Source organism: Rhinolophus hipposideros (genome assembly GCF_964194185.1).
Source record: "Rhinolophus hipposideros genome assembly, chromosome: 7".
Classification (NCBI taxonomy): Eukaryota; Metazoa; Chordata; class Mammalia; order Chiroptera; family Rhinolophidae; genus Rhinolophus; species Rhinolophus hipposideros.
Genome location: NC_138053.1, coordinates 19,740,477 through 19,762,842, shown reverse-complemented (window position 1 = coordinate 19,762,842; position 22,366 = coordinate 19,740,477).

The following is a 22,366-nucleotide window of genomic DNA, read 5'->3' as shown; positions in this document are numbered from 1 at the left end:
TCTGAAAGCTCTGAGAGTAAAGGAATGGGATTCAAATTGAAGACAAGGTTATCGGAGGTGCACTTGATAAAATCAAACCGTAGATTCCTTTGAACCCTAACCCTCTGGTCCTGCAGAAATGGGCTACAACCCTTTGTTAGAGGATAATACCCTCTACCCTCTACCCTAGCCTTGCTTAAAGACTATACAGATGCCTCAAATGAGGCAAAGTTGTTCATGAGACAATACTGCAGGATTGATTTCTCCTTCCCCCAGACCATGAAATCAGTACATTGAGTCGGGTCACAACATGGCCCAAATCAGAAATGCTGGGCCTACTAAAGCAAGAGAGAAATTACATACTGAAGGACTGAAGGACCTAACCAGTATCTACCAACAGGAATCAAGAGAATATTCCCAGGAGTAGATCTTGAGTGACTTAATGTGTGTCAAGACTTTTGTCATGTAGGGTGTCATGCAGGGTCTCAGCTCCTACTCCCCACATAAGAATGCAGGATACAGTGAGGCCAAAAAGGAACACCCACAGAGCCATAGATAGGGGAGTCATACCATATTCTCGCTGGCAGACTGGGTAGACACACAAAGTAGGACCCACAAGATCCGCAATCCGCTGTCGGCTTCTTTGCCAACCAACCAACCTAACAAACAACCAAGGCAGCCACAGCAATTACATCAGTGGCTAATTGGCTAACTGGTTACTGCTGATGGCCAATTAGCCACAGCTGAAGGCCATCTACTACCAGAGCCAGCACCTTTCCATATAAGGCCGAGAACCTGGAAACTGCTCTCTGGGATTCTGTCTCCACAACTTTTTGTTTTTTGTTTTGTTTTGTTTTGTTTCTGTGGGTTTTTTGTTGTTGTTTATATCTGTCTCTACCCCCAACCTTGCCTTGTATTGACCCTTTACTTTATTGCTGTTACTTGAGTTTTCAATTCGTGACCCTTTGTATATTAATTGGAAGACCCTGATCAAACATATTGGCAACCTGTGGGGACAAAACCCCAAAAAACAGTTTCCAGGCTCTCGGCCTCACATAGAAAGGTGCTGGCTCGGGTAGTAAATGGCCATCAACTGTGATCAGATGCCAGCAGCTGTGGCTAGTTGGCCGTCAGCTGTAACCCGTAAGCCATTGGCCACTAGTATAACGGCTGTGGCTACGCTAGCAGGAATGGAATGGGGGCTAGCAAGAAGATGGTGGCTGGCAAGCGCGGACTGCTGTTAGGCAGATTATGTAGATCCTGCTTCCTGTGTCTCCAGCCCAGCCGCCAGCGAGAATATATTGGTTTGACTCCCCTACCTATGGCTCCATGGGTGTTCCTTTTTGGCCTCACCGTGTCCTGCGTTCTTGGGCGGGGAGTGGGAGCTGAGACCCTGCACGACAAATGGCGCAGCGAGCAGGGTCCCCCGCCTGACACATGGCGTAGTCGGCAGGATACGGTGCTGGCCAAAGCTTTCCGAAGGGCAGTGGAGCAGTTTGTGCGTATGAAAGCTCAGTCTGAGGAAGACCAGGAGGAGCAGCTGCCGGAGAGCTCGATCCCCGTGGAGGGGTGGAAAGATGTGGATGGTTCCCCAACCAGCAGAGGCCGGAGAAAGCGGAGAAAGCGAAGGTTGTTGCTGCCCTGTGGGCTGGGAACTGCTTGCTGAGGCAGCCCGGATGCAGGACTTTTAGTCCCAGGAGGAAACGCTTGCTGAGTCCTCCGTGGGAGATGAGGGTGAGGTCAAGGTCATCCCTCACCCCCAGGACAGCCCTGGCGAATGACTATGGACTATGGGGAATTGCCTTCTATCCCTAATTTAATGGACGCTTGACTGTTTGGGAACATACCATCATGTAGTGGGACTGGTTGATGTTTGCTTTTGTGTCTTGACTGGCCGCCATTGATAATATGTAAGCACCTTGATGTGAGCCGCTGTTGTTCCAGCACAGTACCCCGAGAGGCCCAGAGAGAGAGTGGCAGTGCCCTGAGGCCCTGGCTGTGTCCAGGAAGTCTGGCTGTGTCCAGAGAGTGGCAGTGCCCTGAGGCCCTGGCTGTGTCCAGGAAGTCTGGCTGTGTCCAGAGAGAGTGGCAGTGCCCTGAGAGGCCCTGGCTGTGTCCAGGAAGTCTGGCTGTGTCCAGAGAGAGTGGCAGTGCCCTGAGAAAACCTGGCTGTGCCCGGGGAGACAGGTGGTACCCTAAGAAGCCCAGGAAGTCTGGCTGTGACCAGAAGTACTGTGGTGGTGCCCTGAGAAAAGCTGGCTGTGCCCGGGGAAACAGGTGGTACCCTAAGAAGCCCAGGAAGTCTGGCTGTGCCCAGAAGTACTGTGGTGGTCCCCTGAGAAACCCTGGCTGTGCCCAGGGAGACCAGTGGTACCCTAAGAAGCCCAGGATGTCTGGCTGTGCCCAGAAGTACTGGTGGTGCCCTGAGAAACCCTGGCTGTGCTCAGAGAGCCTGGCTGTGTTCAGGATAGTGCATTCACCTCCAGGCTCCTTGCACAGGGACCCTCGCAGAAGACGCTTGTCGCGTAGATTGTGAGGCGAGACCCTGTAGGGGTGGAGTGTGGGGACAAAACCCCAAAAAACAGTTTCCAGGCTCTCGGCCTCACATAGAAAGGTGCTGGCTCGGGTAGTAAATGGCCATCAACTGTGATCAGATGCCAGCAGCTGTGGCTAGTTGGCCGTCAGCTGTAACCCGTAAGCCATTGGCCACTAGTATAACGGCTGTGGCTACGCTAGCAGGAATGGAATGGGGGCTAGCAAGAAGATGGTGGCTGGCAAGCGCGGACTGCTGTTAGGCAGATTATGTAGATCCTGCTTCCTGTGTCTCCAGCCCAGCCGCCAGCGAGAATATATTGGTTTGACTCCCCTACCTATGGCTCCATGGGTGTTCCTTTTTGGCCTCACCGTGTCCTGCGTTCTTGGGCGGGGAGTGGGAGCTGAGACCCTGCACGACACAACCTTTACTAAGGCAGGAAATGGAAATATTTTACCTATTTTTTTAAATATTTTATTTTATTTTATTATTTTATTTTTTTAAATAAAAATTTCAAGCATTAGCAAAAGTAAAGAGAAAATATAATGAATGTCCTTCTTCGACAATTACCAACTCATGGCAAGTCTTTTTTCATGTATATTTCTACTTAAGCCCCGCACATAGGTATCTTGAAGCAAATTACAGATGTCACATTATTTTATCCATAAATATTTCTGTCTGTACCTTTAAATGTTAATGACACTTTAAAAACTGTTAAAAACAAAATCCAACTGAATAAATTTTTAAACTCTGATTGGTTTTATTCAATGATTCATGAATTGGGCAGCATCCAATCTAGCAGATAGAAAGGAGCTCCTAGGAGTTGTATAAAATGAAAGACTTTTATAGGCAGAAATAAGCAGGAACAAGGAAGTTATAACAAGCCAAAAAGCAGATTTGGTTATTGCAAGGTTACTTTCCTTTAGGGGATGGCAGGGGTCAGTCAGGCAGATTACCTAACTAGCGCTGATCAGGTGATTCCTGACAGGTTTAAGATTCCATTTCTGGGAGAACTGAAGCTAACATTAAGTCTTGCTTTGGTGATGTGAGGTTTAGCATAAGCAACTCCATTTGGGGCCTGTTGTCTTGTTTTTAACAAAACAACCACAATATCATTATCACTTCTAGAAAATGATGTCAATAAATTCTTATATCATCAACTATTCAGTCAGCGTCCAAATTTTTGGGCACCTTTGAAATCTTCAGTAACCTGACTCATGGAAAGAAAGAAGATAAAAGTCTGCTCATTTTTCAAAAACTCAGGTGGGCATATTCATTGTAACCGAGGACATCGTTTAGTGAGTTCAAATAATTCTGCAGCATAATTATTAACAATAAGGTGTTAATACAAATGTGTCACTTTCACTACCACATCCAAGAGAGGGAAATAACAACAGTAGGAGAGCCCCAGATCCTGATCAGCTGGGCTTTTCAGGGAGTCCCGGAGAGATGGCATTTGAAGGACAGCAGAGTCTTACAAGCCCAAACATGCCGTTTTAGAGATATTCTTTTTAGCTGGTTCTTTTTAAGAAACAAGAATTGGAAAAAAAAAAACCTTGACTTTCCCCCCAACTGCCTAAAAGGATTTAAGATAGAGGATCTGCATCGTAGATAACTATAGCTTCATATGAAGTAGGTATGAGATGCAGGGAAAAACCTAGCAGAGCCCATTTTACCAAAGTCCTCCTGTGTCCCAGTGTTTCAAGATGGCTCAACGAACAGTTGTTTACTAAACATTTTTTTTTTCATTGCCCTGTAAACTGTCTTCCTGCCTTGTGAAGTCCCAAACCACAATCTCCCTTTCTCCTTAGCTCAAAATGGTATACATATAAGTCTTCATTGCTCAGGTCCCGTGTTTTTATGAGACCCCTGGATATACACACATAATAAATTGGGTTATTTTCTCCTGTTAATCTATCTCATATAAATTTGATTATAAGACAAGCCAGAAGAATATCTACCCCAAAAGAAGGGTAGAAGGAAAATTATTTTTCCTCCCCAACACATTCTAACCTCTCCATCTATTGATAATCCCAATCAGGAGCTGATTGCAATGCAGGGTATGGTAGCTACATATTTCTGTGCTAACCATCTAATTTCAGCTCTTTATTATATAATTACTGATTGATTACTGGAAACTAAACCTAATAAAGAAGTGCTAAGACTCTCTTCCCCATAGGAATATGATAATGACTCTGAACAATGCAGTATTTTAGAAAATGGATAAAAATATCTTATTTACAATTTAAATATTCTACCATCCTCAGATTTCCATTTCATGATGGAGTAACAATCATCTTTATAGTGAGCTTATAATACAATAGTAATTAATACAAATGTACATACCTCCTCTGATCCTTCCTCATATACTTGCTTTGAAAGTAGGAATATGGAACCTATCTCTCCCCTGCCCAAAATCATATTGTAAGAAAGGTAAACCCATTTAATTAGCCATGATATGTCTCTATAATAATAAACAGAGTTACCTGAATGTTTCACTTTTCAACTTTTTGTCTTGGCATCAGATGAACTCAGCTTAAAATCCAGGTAGGGATAATGGCTTTTCCAATGAGAGAATTAGTAAAACAACTAGAAATAAAAATAGTACTTGGTGGTATTAGAAATAGAGAGCCAAACTGGAATCTTTTCAGCTCTTTGCTATTTACTAGTTTTATAATGTGAGCAAGTCTGTTCTCTAGATCTAGGTCTGATTCCTTGCCTATAAAATAACTGGGGCACTGGATTAGACTTGTAAGGGCTCTTTTAGTTAAGGAGTGTTATTTAGATTGTAACTCTATAAGTCCTAATTGTTCACTTATCATTTTCTTTTTAAACATCATTAGATATTCCATCAGGCAAGCTGTTAGAATGTCATCTTAAAACATAGTAGCAAAACAACAACAACAACAACAAAACAAGAATCAATTGGACTCATCCACTGGACTGGAAACTTTGTTCTTCTAATTGGTGCATTTGAATAACATTTTTCACAAAGAATCTTGTTTTTTGTGACTTTTCAAATGGTACATAGTACAAAAACTCATTGACAGAAGCTCTAGGTGGGCAGCAGGAAAAAAAATCAACACATTTCAAATGTCAACATTTCAAATTGATCAATGTACAAGTTCAGCTCAGATAGCAAAATAATTTACTTAAGAGGCATAGATTCACAACTAGGCAGAACAATTTTCCAGATTAAACTTTTCTTCTGCAAATCAAGTGTTTGCTTTTGTTTTGGTTTTGTGTGTGTGTGTGTATGGTTTTCTTTTTTGCTCATATAGACTTTTATATGTAAAGTATTTTTTAATAAAAAGAAATGCAACCCATCCCCCAAATAAAAGACATTGAAAAAAACAAAGCCATACTGACTTGGATTTATACTTACAAAGCAAATCTAATAGTACACGTATTTGAAGGAGATAAAGTAGGTGAGAGGAAAGGGAAAAACAAAAACAGAAAATTCTTCGCAGAGGATACTGTTTGAGATTAGTTTTGGAAAATTCTTAAAAAATCAAAAAGAAAAAAAAAATAGAAGGCTATTCCAAAGAATATCAACTCCAATGAAAGGAGTCCAGTACAGGAAACAAGAGGCAGAAGAGAGAAAATTACAGCCATCATGCTAGATATTACCAACAGGCACACTAGTTTAACGCTAATGACAATCTGAGTATTGTGATCATAATTGTACAGATGTGTACAGGTTCAGAGAGGTTTTTAACTTGCCCAAGGGTATATACCTAATAAATAGCAGAGCCAGGCTTTAAACCCTAGTCTAAATGACTTCAAAACGACATTATACTGGACTATTCATTTATTCAAAACACATTTGTTGAGCACTCACTAGGTATCAAAGACTGTAGTTAAAAGCAGTGATGCGAAAAGGTCTAGGACACAGTCATTGTCTCTGAGGAGACTGTCAGGCTCTTGGGCTGGGTCAGGAAGGAGTGAGCTTCCAAGCTGACCTGCAATGATCCTGCCAGCCTCTCATTTCAGATCTCCACAAGGTACCCCGAGATCATCCTCATGGGGACCAGTTAAATCACCAGTCCTTGTCCTCCACTGAATCTGCTCTGAGACAAGAATTCTTCTGGTGCAAGCAGGGCCAGCTCAGGACTCTTTGCAAAAACAGCTAAGAAAAGCTTCTATCTCAATGGGGCCACCACTGTCCCTAAAAGAAATCCAGACTCAGGTGTGTTGCTCTTTGAGATTCATTCATAGACCCTGGGCATCTTGGATGAACGCTCAGGAGGAGGAAGACCCCGGTCTGTGCCCCTTCTCTTTTCCAGAAAGGGTCAAAGATGTCCAGGAAAAGCATGAATCCCATTTTGTCCTTTGCCTGGTGAGCTCCTGGAGGCAAGGGTGCAGTAATAGGTCCTCACAGCTTCTTGTCATTGACATCTCTTTGTCCCTAACAATGCATTCCTCTGAATCCTTTTTTATTTTTTTCATTCTTTTTGATTTGCTAACGTATGAATCCGACTGACCATTTTCTCAGGAACTCCAAACTAGACAACACATTTTGTTTTCTAGTCTTGCAAAGCTTCCTCATTTCCTTCAGCGTGCACACTGAGATTAATATATGCCTACTCTATCTACATGTATGTCTTAGTCAGTTCCCTGGGACTAATAGAATAAGGCTTACCATACAGGCCTTGAGCACTGAACAGAAGGAATGTCCAGATTTTAGGGGCTAGTGATAAAATGTGGAGGCACTTTCAGTTTTAGATGACCATTAGCAGGGATAATTTCTGCAGAATACTTGGCTGCAGTGCAATTATCAACTGAATAGAAAACCTAAATGTCCCGTGTTATCTTGAACTGGATTTTGAAAAAAGAAGCACCTTGGATAGAGACTTTAGGGGGGGAAAAAAGCATAAACTGAGTATTTCACAAAAGATACATACATGTGCATTTTTAATCTGCCATTATGGCAAATATTTTACTGTTCTTGTTTTTGTGTTCCATTTTTTAAGGAAATGGGAGAGGCAATTAATGTTGCTTTTAGGATACAAGTATGAGTATGAGGAGGATGGACAACTGTTCATTTATTCTTCAGATGAAGCTTAGGTCACGTTTCAGAAATTATATATATGTGTGTATATATATATACATATATATATATATGTATATATATATATATGTTTATTTTCTGATTATTTATATTGGAAGAGCTTGATACATTTCGATGCTAGAGTTGCATTACCAACCTACGTAAAATCAAAGTCACAATCCCCTGAGCAACTGTCTAAAAATGTCTTGAAGATTATTAGTTTTAAATAATTGCAAAGCTGTGTTTATTTGACTTCTAATTGTGAATATATCCCAAATGACAAATTAAGAGCTATTAAACTCTGGTTTAGTTTGAGTGTCTCTTAGAAACCTATTCTTTTATCAAAATAAAGTGGGACCCAACAGCTAGAAGACATGAGGTTTGCTTTGTCTCAAACAAACATAGCTAGAATATTAAAAACAAAGAAGAGGTAACATTTTCTGGAAAGGCTTAACATTTTCTTACCAGTGAGCATACTTGCTTTGGAAAATCTTTCAAATGAACAATAGTTTGCGTTATCCTCAGCCTTCAGTTTTTCTCCCAATCCTCTTTTGTAGGCATTTCCTAGCTCTCTCAACACTGCCTGACAGTTTCATTATTTTAGTTTGATTTTCTGCAATTCTACTTCTCTGCTATCTGCATGATTTTATTATTTGCCATATTCTCTTTTTTCAGATGGGGGTTTTATTCTGGTTTGGGCTTGCTGGGGTTTTGGCAGGCTGCTGCTATAAAATAGAAGAGGTTTGGAAGCTATGCAGATGGCAAACGTACTGTTGCATGCTTTCATTCATGATGGGCTGGTTTCCTTCTTTTTATAACAGGCAGGAAAACTGCCAACTCTATTTTCTCTACCCACTTCTGACATATTTAAGCAAGATTGCAGTGGTGAGTTGCAGGACTGGAGTTTTTTTTTAGTTTGACTAGGCTCTTGTGGTTGGAATTGAAAATAAAAATGTTCTGCTGATACTTTGCGTTAATTTTACATTTGTTTTCTATGTTGGTGTTTTTAATGATTCTGTTTACCTTTGAAGTTAATATCTCTTTCCTTTTAGATGAGTGAAATGACTACCTAACACTTTCTTTTGGTTTTTATTGGTTGTTTTTCCCTGAGTCAGTATACACGGTAACAATAAAATTTATTTATTATTATTATTTTTGCCCCCAAGGAACAGCTTGCCAAGCATTGCTAAAATAATAAGACCTACTCTGTCAATTGAAGTTTAATGACCTTGTGTCCAGAAATGGTACCTCAAAAATAGAAGCATTCATTTCAGTAGATAGATTTGAGAGCTTAAACTTAGATGAAATATTCCTTTACAGAAAAGTGAGAACAATTTTACCACACATGGATAAGGTACTTACCCGATAAATAAAAGTGTAGTCTCATAGAAACAGTGAAATACAGTTTGGCATTGTTAAGGAAAGTACTTATTTCCATCATGTAACTATTCCTGTATGATAACCAGAAATAATAAAGTCCTTCCAGTGCCTCAGTTTCCCTAGACAATGCCTGTTTTCTCCCACAGAAAGACATATTGGGGGCAACATAACTAATTAATTTCTGTGCAATCTAAAAGCCCAGCACAAGAAAAAGAGACCTTCACAAACACAGCTTCACATTCTCTGGCATACTCGAGAGTGTCTATTGATTCATAGGTTCTACTATTAAAAAAGCACACAGCTTTGCTCCTGATCAGACACAAATTATATGACAAGTAAGTAACTGCTCTGGTTCTAATTATGCTCTCATTCGATAGAAATCTGAATTCAGTGGGAATTCTGGGTGCATACTCAATGGTATCCTAACCATGATACAAAAAAATGAGGATTCCAGCTGTCTCAGGAGATTTTCAGTATCTCACCCAGAACTTGGTCAAGACAATTCCCCATCATGGAAGACTATCTTTCTACAAAGACATTTGTTCCTCTGGCCCTGCCTGCAAAATGCCAATAGTGCTTTCCCCACAGCAAATGTCAGACACAAAACACCCCCACCTACTCCCAGATGCCCCATGGGTGGCAAGCTACCACATAATGCTGGCTTGGAGGTTCTCCTAACCTAGGACCCCAATGTGACAAACATAGTTCTGTTACATATTAAATAGAGAAGCCACACCACAGGCCTGCTCATGCTTCAGATAAATTGTTTTTCTTTTGCATGGATTGACATTTTGCATTATTAAACATTCAATTTATTTAACTTGATCAAAATAATAAAGCGGATCATGCAGACACAAATATAAGGTAAAGAAAATACAACTGAGTATTAATTTTTCCTCAGATTCTGATGCTTTTCAATGAGTAGATAATTTGTATCTACTTGTATTTAATTGTATATGCAGCCAATGAAATAGGAATAAGGATATTTCAATACAAGGGCTAAAACTTACCTGACCCTAAAATGACCTTATACATAAATTAAAATTTATGACTAGATGTCTAATATGGGATAAATATGCCATTTAGGATATTTAAATGGAAATATCATCAGCCTCATTTAAAGTTATCTGATAAATAGGATAGAAAAAATAAGCATTTATAACGCAATAAGAACTGGTTTCTTGAATGATATTTTTCAATAAAAATTTACCATGACAGACATTAATTGACTCCATATTAATCAGTGTGTATATTCCAAGTTAGAAAGTTTAGCTCAGTTGCCAATATAACTAAGGAAATTTGTCTATAATATCACGTTTTATTAAATACTTCACTTAAAAGGATGTTTTTCACTAAAACATTCCTGAAAGACACTAATATAGACTTGGAAAAATGAAAATACATTCCAGAAGCCAGGAGGCCCAAGACCAAGTGCCAGCCCAGGCCGTCCATTCCTGGGCCGCCTTCTCCCAAGTCTGGAGGCTTGTTCTCTTAGTTTTTCTATATTTTCTTGAAATGCCCCAGTCTTTTGTACCCAGAAACAACATTCTTCTTGTAACATTAGACAGACATGAGCACATTTAATCCTCGGTGCTTCTGTAGTATGACTGCCACTAGGGAATTGATCTGGTCTTAGGACTGTGGCTAGCTGGTCCAAGCCTTGTGATTTCCTCTGATAACTCACGATAGGCTTTGGAGGCAGTTCCAATTGCTGCCCCAGCAGTAATTCCCAACCCTGCAAGGAGGGGAATTAGCTGGATCACTCGTCACACCTGGGGAGCTGGTAGGGACTGATCCCCACTAGCTAAATGAGTATCTGATGCTAGAAAGCCAGTGGCGCATGTTGCCGTCCAATTGGCAGGCAAACACCGGTAAGCAAAAGGCAGCAGATGTAGAAAGACCCTGGGGAGTGGAGACATGCATGTATAGAGAAATGAAATAATAGCTCAAAGGTTAGGCTAGTGAAGGTTGCCATGGATGTTACAACGTGGTATTGAGAAGCCAAAAGAGCAGTCCTGAGGGGACCTAAGCGTGGGGTGTTGTTATGTGTATCCAGCTCCAGGAATAATATACCAGGCAGGTTGGATAGAAAAAAGAAAAGAAAATGCATCCCACATATTCCATTTCTTGGATAAGAAAACACAGCATAATAGAAATGATAATTTTTTCTGTTACTTTATAAATATAATACAATCCCAATAAAAAATTACATAAGAATTGTATCTGAAGTTATACAAGTTCATTTTAAAGTTCATATGGAAAAGTAAACAAATAATAATAGCCAGAGAAACCCTAAAATATGGGGGTCTACTTCTTCCAAATAGTAAAATATAAAAATTCTATAATTCTATAATTAAATTAAATTAAATTAAATTAAATTAAATTAATGTGGTCATTTGAATATCCTAAATAGACTTACCAGTGAAACAAAGCAGAAAACCCAGAAATGGATCCTAGTGCATAAGGAAGTTTAGAATCTAATAAACACTGCATTTCATATCAGTGCTGAGAAAAGTGTATAGTCATACAGAATAGAATAAATTTGAATCTTTCCTCACATCATACATTAGGATACATTTCAAATGCATCAGAGATTGAAATGTAAAAATATAATTATGCATGTACTAGAATAAAATGAGTAAATCCCCTTTATACACCAGACTGGAGAATACTTTGCTAACTAGGACTCAACATCGAGAAGCAATACAAAAGGAAAGACTAGTAAACTTATGTACATTTAAAAGAATGTCTACATAGCAAACACACACACACACACACACACACACACACACATCATAGGAGTAAAAAGCCAAATTGTGAAGTAGAAAATAAAATATCAATAAAATATCCTAAATATCAGAAAAAAAGCTTAAAGCTTAATACCCTAGAACACACAAAGAACATTTAATATTTGAGAAGAAAAAGACAAATATCTTCAAAAAGAATTTGGAGAGAAAAATGACAAATATATAAAGATGCTCATCTTCACTCATCATAAAATGCAAATTAAAATTATTATCAGATATGATTTTTCACCAATCTGACTGGCAAACAACTAAAATTTTGAAAATATACTCGGTAGTTGGTCTGAGAGGATTCAGGCACTCTCAGGAATGCAAAATGATTCAACCGAAGGCAATTTGATGTCTAGCAAAATTACATATATAATCACCCTTATCTCAGCAATCCCAAAATTACATATATAATCATCCTTATCTCAGCAATTCCAAAGATACTTGGAACTATCTCAAAAATTACACTGACAATACAACAAAATGTCATATACAACAATTATTCATTGTAATGGTATTTGTAATAAGAAAATGCTAGGGGAAATCAATATCCATAATTAGGGGAATGCTTGAATAAAATTTAGTGGAGTACTCTGCAGCTATAAAATGAATGAGGACAATCCTTTTCTGTTATTATACAGCGAATGCCAAGACAAACCATTAGGTTTAAAAAAATCAATGAGCAAAAGTTTTTACATGGTATATTACTATTTGTATAAGAAAGAGGGGATAGAAATATATGTGTGTGTGTGTCTGTGTGTGTGTGTGTACATAGGCACAAATACACTAGCACATTGGGCAATGATTCACTTGTATGTGTGTGTATATATATATACATGCACACATATACACATGTACATATATATGAGTATGTATATATTTATGCATGCATACATGTGTTATTTTTTAAAAAGGGTAAACCAAAAACTACCTAAAATTGTTACATATAAGAGGAGGCAGGGGTTAAGAGTTTTTATTTTAGAACATTGTAAATGTTTTACATAACTAACAAAACTAAAGTTAAGTAAAAGAGCATCCCTGTATTTTGAAAAGAAATTGAAGCAAATAAACCTAAATGTATGCTAAATCGATGGCATAACCATATAAAGAAGTTATGTTGGGCCAGCCAGTGGGTCAGGTGGTTGGAACACCATGCTCCTAACGCTGAGGTTGTCGTTTTGATTCCCACATGGGCCAGTGAGCTGCACTCTCTATAGCTAAGATTGTGAACAATGGCACTCTCTGGAGCTGGGCTGCGAAAGCTGCCATGAGCAGCCAACCAATGACCAGTGACCAAGTGTGTGTGTGTGGGGGGGGGGCCAAGGCTCATAATGCCAGCATGGGCCCTGGAGCTGTGTCCTACACAACTAGACTGAGAAACAACATCTTGAACTGAAGTTGGGGGTAGGCGGATAAAAGGGGAAAAAATAAAAATAAAAAAAAAAAAACAGCTCTTCTCTAAAAAAAAAGTTATATTGAGGGATTAAAAATAAAATTATATTTTCATTATACAGTCCTTGTAGGATATATCCTCAGGACAAAAAGAAAGAGAAAGAAATCTTAAATTATGCTCAGTGTTCTTACTATTAACAGAAATGGTGGCATTGTTATTTTGAAACTATAATGATTATATTGTAGGATAAAAGAAGTAATTATGCTACTGCCACTAGAAACCAAGACTTTCAGGCTAAAGGAAAGAGATCTGAATGTAAAATCAAAGAAGTTAAGTGTCCTATAACCTGAAATTTGAATTACCAATATTTCTATGAACTCATGAAATATTTCTTCTACATAAAGAAGTTTGGACTTTCAAGTTCAGTCCACTGAATATATTAAAAGATCTAATTCAGTAGCAATGGGCAAACTTAGAGTCCTCATTTTAAAATCAAATTGTCACTTCCTATTAAAAGAACAAATGGTCTTTGGGAAAATTGGGTGATTCCAGGTCTGAAAATATTCAAAATGACCTTGGGACATCTTGTACCAAAAACCAAGAAACACTTCAAAGATTACGGGAGTCATATAAAAAAGATATAAGAGACAACAAGCTTCCATTAACCAAAAACGTGGTAATTCAAGCATCACAAAAAATAATGTTTGCAACTGATTAGAGCACTTCAATTTTTTTTAAATCATTGGTCAACTCTAAAGTTGCTAAAATATGAACTCATTATTCTGTGAATCAACAACACATAAACAAATCTTTATTCTGCCATTCTTGTACAAACTTTATTTTGAGGTAACAATATCACATGAAAGAAAGTTGTTCCTTATAGAAAAAATTTCAGCTATAAATGCAAAAGGAATGATAAAATTAAAAATCACCATACTGTAACCTCTAAGGAAAGAAAGGACCTTGGCAATAATTATCATTTGGTGAAAGACTGATGAAAAGGCCTAGAATAGACACAGGGGGCTGCAAACACTAAAATCACTGATGTATCTTTAACATCATTAAAAGTGAGGCTTCCTGTCAAGGTGATGCACCAGAAAGTCCACAGAACTTCCCAGAGCGTCTTTTGAAGTTTCTTAGTTAAAAAAAAAAAAAAAAAAAGGCAGAACCTGAATCAAATTAATATTTTAAATTGACACTTTATAGGACATATGGGGAATGGTTGAAAAAGGTAAATGAGTAAATGATGCCACAAAGAAACAAGCAGTCAAATCCAGAAGGTGAAAAATTCTTCCACACCTTGTTGGTTTTTCAACAATTAAATAGCATGGAGAAAATAAGGAGAGAAGAAACTGTCATAGAAAAAAAAAAAAAAAGAGAGAGACAGAATTATAAACATTAACAAGTGCAATGTATGAACAAGTGTAGTATATGGACCTTGTTTAGATTTTGTTTTAGACAAATTATAAGAAGATATATTTTAGATAATTGGGCAACTTGAACATGGACTCGTTATTAGATGGTACTGTTAATATCATTAGTCTTATGTAACTACTAGTCACTGCTCCACTGATGCAAACATTTCAGGAACTATATCTTTTAGAATGAAACTGGTGTTGCATAAATTTCTATTGTTTGTTTTTTAAAAAGCACTACTTATTCTTTAATCAGACCTGGTACATTAACAGGCAAAGTTTTCAATATGTTCTGTTTATATGTTTTCTTAATCAATTACATAGTATTACACGGGGATTTTCTATATTTTCTCTGCATGAAAAATGAAACAAAATTCTGCCATTGAAGGACCCCCTGCTTTTATTGGATATTTCATCTCAGCGATTTCCTACCTGCAGATCCTGAATCTCTGGCAGACCACAGGCAAAACCATGAAACCATAAAATAAACATTGTGTGTAACCTAAATAACGCTTTACACATATAAGTAGCATTAACGTTTACTGAGATCCTTTTATGGTTGAGAAAATAAAAATCTCAATTAATGAATACTTAAAAGTATGACCCCTCTAATAGAAAGTAAGGTTGTGGGGTTTTATTTATTAACTTTATTTGCTTTATTTACTTTAAAAATGTCCTACTCCTTAACAATATTGAAGATCTCTGACAAGTTATTTCTGAGACTACACAGTCAGGCATTTTAGGCATTTTAGGAAAATTTTCAGGCATTTTAGGAATAGCAGTGATTTTTCTGTCTTTGAGAAGGATAATCTCCAAAGGGTCCCTATTAAAAAGACCCTTTGAAGATTTATCACCAGTGGCCCTTCATCCTCCCTGAGACTAACTCCTCCTCACAAAATGTCAATAGTCTAAGAAACCCTCTCTGGTCTTTGTGAGACACCACATGATTGTTGTCCCCCGCCCTCCCGGAGTTGTAGTGACTGAGCAGAGGGAAACTTCTGTCCCTCAGATTACAAACTGCAAAAACATTATTCTTTTCTTTTCTTTTTTTCTTTTTTTTAAATTTTATTAGTTTCAGGTGTACAAGACAAGGTAATACTTAAGACGTTCATCGTTTATATCCCTCACACTGTGAACCCCCCTCCCCCATCCACTATCCCTCCGACCTCGCACAGAGCCATCACATTATATATATAAAATTATAGTTGGCATTCATTAATGTTTAGCTTCTGGTGTACAGTTCCATGATCAGGCATCCACAGTATCCCTGAGGTGGTCTCCCAAATAGGACACATGTCCATCGGATACCCAACAAAATCTTTACAACATTCTAGAGAACATTATGTTAAGTGAAATAAGTCAGAAAGAGAAAGACAAGTACCATATGATCTCATTTATGTGCGGAATCTAAAGAAAAGAATAAGTGAATGAACTAATCAGAAACAGTTTTGGGGACAAAAAGAAAAAAACGAGAGCTGTTAGATGGGCGGGGGGGGGGGGGATAAGGGGAAAGGTGAAGGGATTAGGAAGCAGCTGGTAACCACAAGATGGCCTCAGGGTTTTTTTGAAAATTAATTTGGGGAATGTATTCAAAAACATTATTCTTTTTGTATCACAGTTACATCAAGTTTTAGTTTGATTTAGAACATGTAAACCAACAAAGATACAGTACAGGCAATACCATCGGCTAAGAGAGCACATCCCCTGAATCCTTACTGGATTTTACCTAAATCCAGTGTCCAGGAGGGTCAGAGGAATGGGACTGAGTGAAGGAAATATGCTGCAGCCAAATAGACTACTACACAGGCTGGTGACTGACGGCGTATTTATTCTTGTCAATTATTATTTAAACCAGATAAAACCCTGGACTAGATTTAGTTTTTCTAGATGCTTCTTAAGTTTCTGTAGGTGTCTATGGTACATTGTTTATACTACCTAAGAACAAGTTATTTCTCACTTAATATTTTTCTTCCTTTGATATCCTCTTCCAAATATGTTCCCTTTCTGAAAATGAGCATTGTCAGGTGTGACTATAAGCACATGAAGGCATAATGCTTTACATAATAAAATGCTAGATTCTTGTTCTTGTTTCTTAAGTTTTATGACATGTGAAATCAAACACTGTGTGTGAGTAATGTGTGTATATGACAGGGAAGCTATAATTAACTGTAGAGCTTTCTCTCTTCTTCGGCCAAGATAATGCTGGAGACATCCTAGGTTCTAAATCTTTAAATGCCAATGGTACCATTTGCAATCACAGAAAGATATTTAATGTGAGAGTAAGATGAAGGGCTAAATCTATCACTATTTCAAAGAAACCTGAAATCAGAATATTGGGAGTATAACAGAAACCTATAGTAATTCTCTCCCGGCCCTCTGTTTGTTTTTGTTATAGTGTTTTTCCTAATTCTTTTCCTGCATCTCTGTTGATGCTCGTTTTTCTTTGATATAATGAAAGGTAAAGAAATTCATTAGTAGAAAATATTTCTATATATGAAAGTCCATATATTTCTGTAGATGAAAGTCATCTATGAAGAACAAGTTGCCCTACCTTTAATTTTGCCTGTAGCCAAATACATTTTTAATATTTTGAGTTAACTTAAGAGATGGAAGAGAAGTTTTATAGAGAGAGAACAGATGATGGACTCAATACCAGCCTCACTGATTTCAATTGTAATAACCAGGCCTCTGGGTCACTTTCATAAATCTGATAACTATAAATTCAGAGGTAAAATGAATAAAGTGATGAAGAAAAAGGTAACATAAACCCAAGATTAAAGTGACTACCTACCTAAGAGACTAGTTAAAATAGATTAGTTCCCTTGTAGCAGTCATTGATGACATTTTAAAAAAACGAATAGACCAATATGGAATAACATAAAACAAGAAAGTGCTGTCTGCTAGAGGTGACACTTAGGATAGGTTTAATTATGGTTTTGTTTTTATCTCAAAAGCACAAACTCTCTATTCATCCCCATTTGTGTCATAACTGACTAAACCAATAAATCAGCTTCCACAGATGTTCACTTCGGTTTCTTCGTTTGTAAAGTAAAAATATGAAAAGACAGCTCTCCTTGCCTACAAAACTAATAGAACTTACTTTTTGAAAGATAAAACTATACCCTCACTGAAGCTAAAGTACTGTGGGAAGTCTAAAACTATTGTCAATTAAAACCTTCTGAGTTTAGGAATAAAACTATCTCATGGGAATCATGACCTTTCTCATTGGTCATGCAGAATTTCTGGTTAAAAAAAAAATACATAAATGATCACATTTCAATAATTCCTTTTACTCTCATAGTTAAAGCATAAAGTACCTCCCTTTTTTATTATTATGTAGTGAGTGCATAACTAACAAGGCTGGATACAGAATAGGTATAGAGCAAATACCTATGAATCGGTTAGTTGACACACTGAAACTCCCATTCACACTGGAAGCTACACCCTTCAAAGCTCTTTCTCTGCCCGGCCATCTATAATTCGCTCCCTGGATATTTCACTCATCTCAGCTAGGAAGACAGATATGTGGGCATTCCAACAAATAAAATTCTTGGTCCAGGGACTTTGAGACAATATGAAAAATCTCATTAAAAGCATGCTGGAGTTTGAGCCCCTTCACCATGTCTTGATGAAGCTATGTATCCATTAGGAATGGTTTAGAGAAAGCTACTGGTGATGCTCAACATATGTTCCGCCACATTTATGTCATTACTAGTTCTTCTACTAAGACCAGTCTCTTCTTTAAAGTGCATGTATCGGGGGCCGGCCCGGTGGCACAGGTGGTTAGAGCTCCGTGCTCCTAACTCTGAAGGCTGCCGGTTCGATTCCCACATGGGCCAGCGGGCTCTCAACCACAACAAAAAATAATAATAAAAAAAATAAAATAAAAGTCATGTATCACTGAAGAGCACTCTTTACCCTCAGTGATATTTAAATTAAAAGACACAGACAAGTTAAGCATGAAAGAATATCCAAAAACTAAGCATAAAAAATGGATATACCATTTTTGGTAATGATGCAAACACAGATGACTACAGAGATAAAGCAGGTAATACACGTGAATAAAACAATATGGTCCAGTTTTAAGAAAAAACAGCAGAGCAAGAGCAACTAGAAAGGGTAAAGAGCCCCTGATCTCAGCAGGAGAAAAACCATAGGGAGTGGTGGGAACTGCAGGCTATAGGTCCTGGCCACAGGGCAGTCATGGTTCAGCAACAACAGAGTGGCCGTGATGATGTTCTTTAAAGAGAAGACAGAGACCTGTATTTTGTCTGAAATCTGTCCATTTTTAAATATTATAACCAATTCAAGAAAAGTTAGAATCATCACGACAGACAAACAAAAACATATTTCTTTTATGACAACTTTAACCTCTTCCTTAGGTCTTTTGAAATGTTTTACATTGTAGAACCTGGTTTCTGAAAAATATGAGACGTAAATTATGACAGCTCCATCTTGAGTTAATTAAATAATGAGAAAAATAAATTTTAAATTAAAAAAAAACACTCTAGATTTTAAACAGTTCCTGATAGATGCTATTAATGAAATTCTGAAAGTAATTCCAAACAACTCCATGTGATCCAAATTGCCATTTGCCTAGTATCAATGCTGCCATCTCGGAGTCCTTCCTACACTAGCAGATACCTATTGTTTCCCATTTCCTCTATGCCCATTTGTGTGTACTTTTACTTATTTAATAAATATTTCCTGAGGTAAATGGCTTCTTTATGAGCTGAAGAGTGTGGAAGACTGGCTCAAATTAGCATCTAATACCCCCAAAATGCTAGCTTGAATGTGGTGCCCTGAATAACAACACTGATACCTGTGGTGATACAAAAATGTCTGTCTTACTTATATAGATGAATATTCTACTTTCTTTCCATCTACTTCTTTATCACCCGATTAGTCTCAAATCTTCCAATGTACTTAAAATTTTAGCAGGGGGAAGAGAATCAAAAGGATTATCTTCTGGAAATGTTTTTATGATCATAAGAGGTAGGGTAATATCTAGCTCCGTGCAGCAAATGGGACTCTTCTGAAGATCTCAACAAATTTATACCCGTGTCTCTCACCTTTTCCTCTCTGGTGTATTTCATAGCAGATTTGCTGACTGTCTGCACTACTACAAACAGACTCTGTCACTTTAGAAAGAGGGTTCTCCTTTTATAGGCAGATTGATGGACTAAGTGCCAAGGTTTCAGAACATGACTAAGGCAAACACTATTCCCCATAAATCCAATATTGACAAATGTCCTACTCAATCCAGATGATCCTTTTTTGTCAAATCACCTTATCAAGGCATAACTGCAAAGCACGGGACACAGAAAATCATTGACAATTTCAGGGAAATGAGTTATTGAGCCATTATTTAAACAGGAAAATTCTAACGAACAATTTAGTATTATAAATTATCAAAACAAGAATTTCTTAATTGTATCTTTCAAACTCCAAACTTATGCCAATAATTCTTGACTGTCTAATAAGCAGAGATCATCTTGGATCTACAGATTTTTAAACTGGAGACTTTATTTGCATCTTCTGTTTCATTTCTCAAGTCATTGGAGACAAAGTAAGTTAGTAAAGTAGAACAAATTATAAATTCTGTAACATAATCAAAAGCTTGAAATGCATCGCCTTGGAATTCAAATTTAATATTTAACAGAAATTTTGAGAAAATAATTTATATGTTACTATAAAAACACTGTCTTGTGGGGGGTCCCCAATAAAAAGTAATAGGTTATCTATCAAAAAAAAAAAAAGCACCTGAATCAAGGAATACCCAACCAACAATTTTCATTTTACATTCTTAATTTCACTATTATTATTAAATATTCATTTCCCTTTTCCACGGGCTGGCTCTCCGTCAGTTAGTTGATATGTTAGTCGATATTAACCCTGTTCATTAGTAATTTTCAGCAACATAAAATGCTATCAATTGTAAAACACACCATTAAATACCACTAAGAAACAAAACACACTGCCAATTATAATTGTAAGATTGACTGTGATGTCAGAGATATTATTACAATATTTAAAATAGCCCCTCCCAAAATTGATGAAAAAAAAATATCTGGATCTTTATAGAACTTTATTATTGGAAGCACACAGCTAAGGAGATGTGATGGAGTTCAGTAGCTGACATTTTCTTGCTATCACATCAATGTGCATCCATATTTTGGAGTTCGGGAAGAGACATTTAATCTGGTTTCTGCTTTCCATAAAAAAGAGCAGGTAATATAAGACAAGTCCAACACATCCTATCTACATGGATGTTGAGATTTCACTTAATGTTTGAAAAACAAATTCAGATTGAGGAGAGAACCATCCAGGCAAAAATAAACTGGCTATAAATGAGGACCTCATGAAAATAATCATTGAACTCTTCATGCCACGGAACACAGAAAATCCCCAACTTAGCAGTGTCCATTTTAAATGTGCTCAGTTTGAACTGTCTTTAAAAATACCATTTATGTTTTGATAGCTATCATCTTTCACAAGTTCATTACTCACCTTGTACCCTCCTGTTCCCATGGGCAAACTAAGCTTGAACATGTTTTTAAACAAGAGTTTCCTTGAACTTCTGCAGAAATGCACTGACTGATGCCAGAGCCAATGAAATCCTAGAGTGTGAGATCCTGTGGTTGAATAAATCCAAAAGACAAAAGCCTAAGAATGGACTTCTCCTGACACTAGGTAGGACATTTCTTTAGGCACCTAAACATTTTTTTCTGAGAAGAAACATAGGAATCCTTAACATGACTTTAAATAAAGAGCAGAAACTTCCTGTTCAGACTTCTACCACAAAAACAAACTTTAGTCCCAGATTTGTTTATGGAAACATACCTTCATCAAAGCCTCAGGCTTATATGCACAAACATTATATAACCTCTCCATTAAGTTTCAAACTTCTTATATCCACTTTTCTACTTGACATCTCTCCTAGGATATCTAATAAGTGTCACGATCATAATGTGGCCAAATCACTGTGTCCTAATCTGCTCTTGCTGAATTCCCATCATTTACTGTCATATATGGCACTGCTTTCCACCTCCGTGTTCAAACAAGAAACCTGGGGATCTGTCTTTATTTCTTATTTAATTTCACCTCCCACATCTACTCCATCAGCAGTACAAAACATATACCAAACCCTTCAGCTCAATTTCCCCTTTTATCATTAATGCCTTAGAAGAGCCTACCATCATCTGTCGCCTAGATTCTTTAGTTGGTTTCCCCCATAGCTCTTGGTCTATTTTGCACACAGCAGCCAAAGTAATATTTTTAAATGCAAATCAGATTCTGTTACTACTCTGCTCTAATTTCTCCAGTTGTTCTAACTACGTACTAGTTAATTTACTCTCTGTGTTTCAGCTTTCTCATTTGTAAAGTAAGACTAGTAATAATAATACCACCTCCTATGATCACTATAAAGATAAAATGACTAAATATATGTAACGCTTAGCAGGTGGGGAATGTCATACAAAACAGAGTGGTAGTTGTTTACAACTGAAATGGAAACCCCTTACCAAGGCTGGCCCTTATACCTCCTCTCTCCCCTCACTGCTCACCATTGTCCTATTCCTCCATGGGTCTAGTCTCCTTTGTACTTCTCAAGCACACAAGGCTCATTCCCATCTTAAGGTCTTTGGCATCTGTCCTTCTCGTAAGTTACAGCCCCCAACCCTTTCTGAGCTGGTTCCTTCTTACCAACCAAGTCTCCGATCCTGTGCCACTTCTTAATGAGACTTTCCTGGACTACCCATCATAAACTGGCCCTCCTTCCAGTAACTCTCTAGCATATCACCCTGTGTTATTCCCTTCACAGTA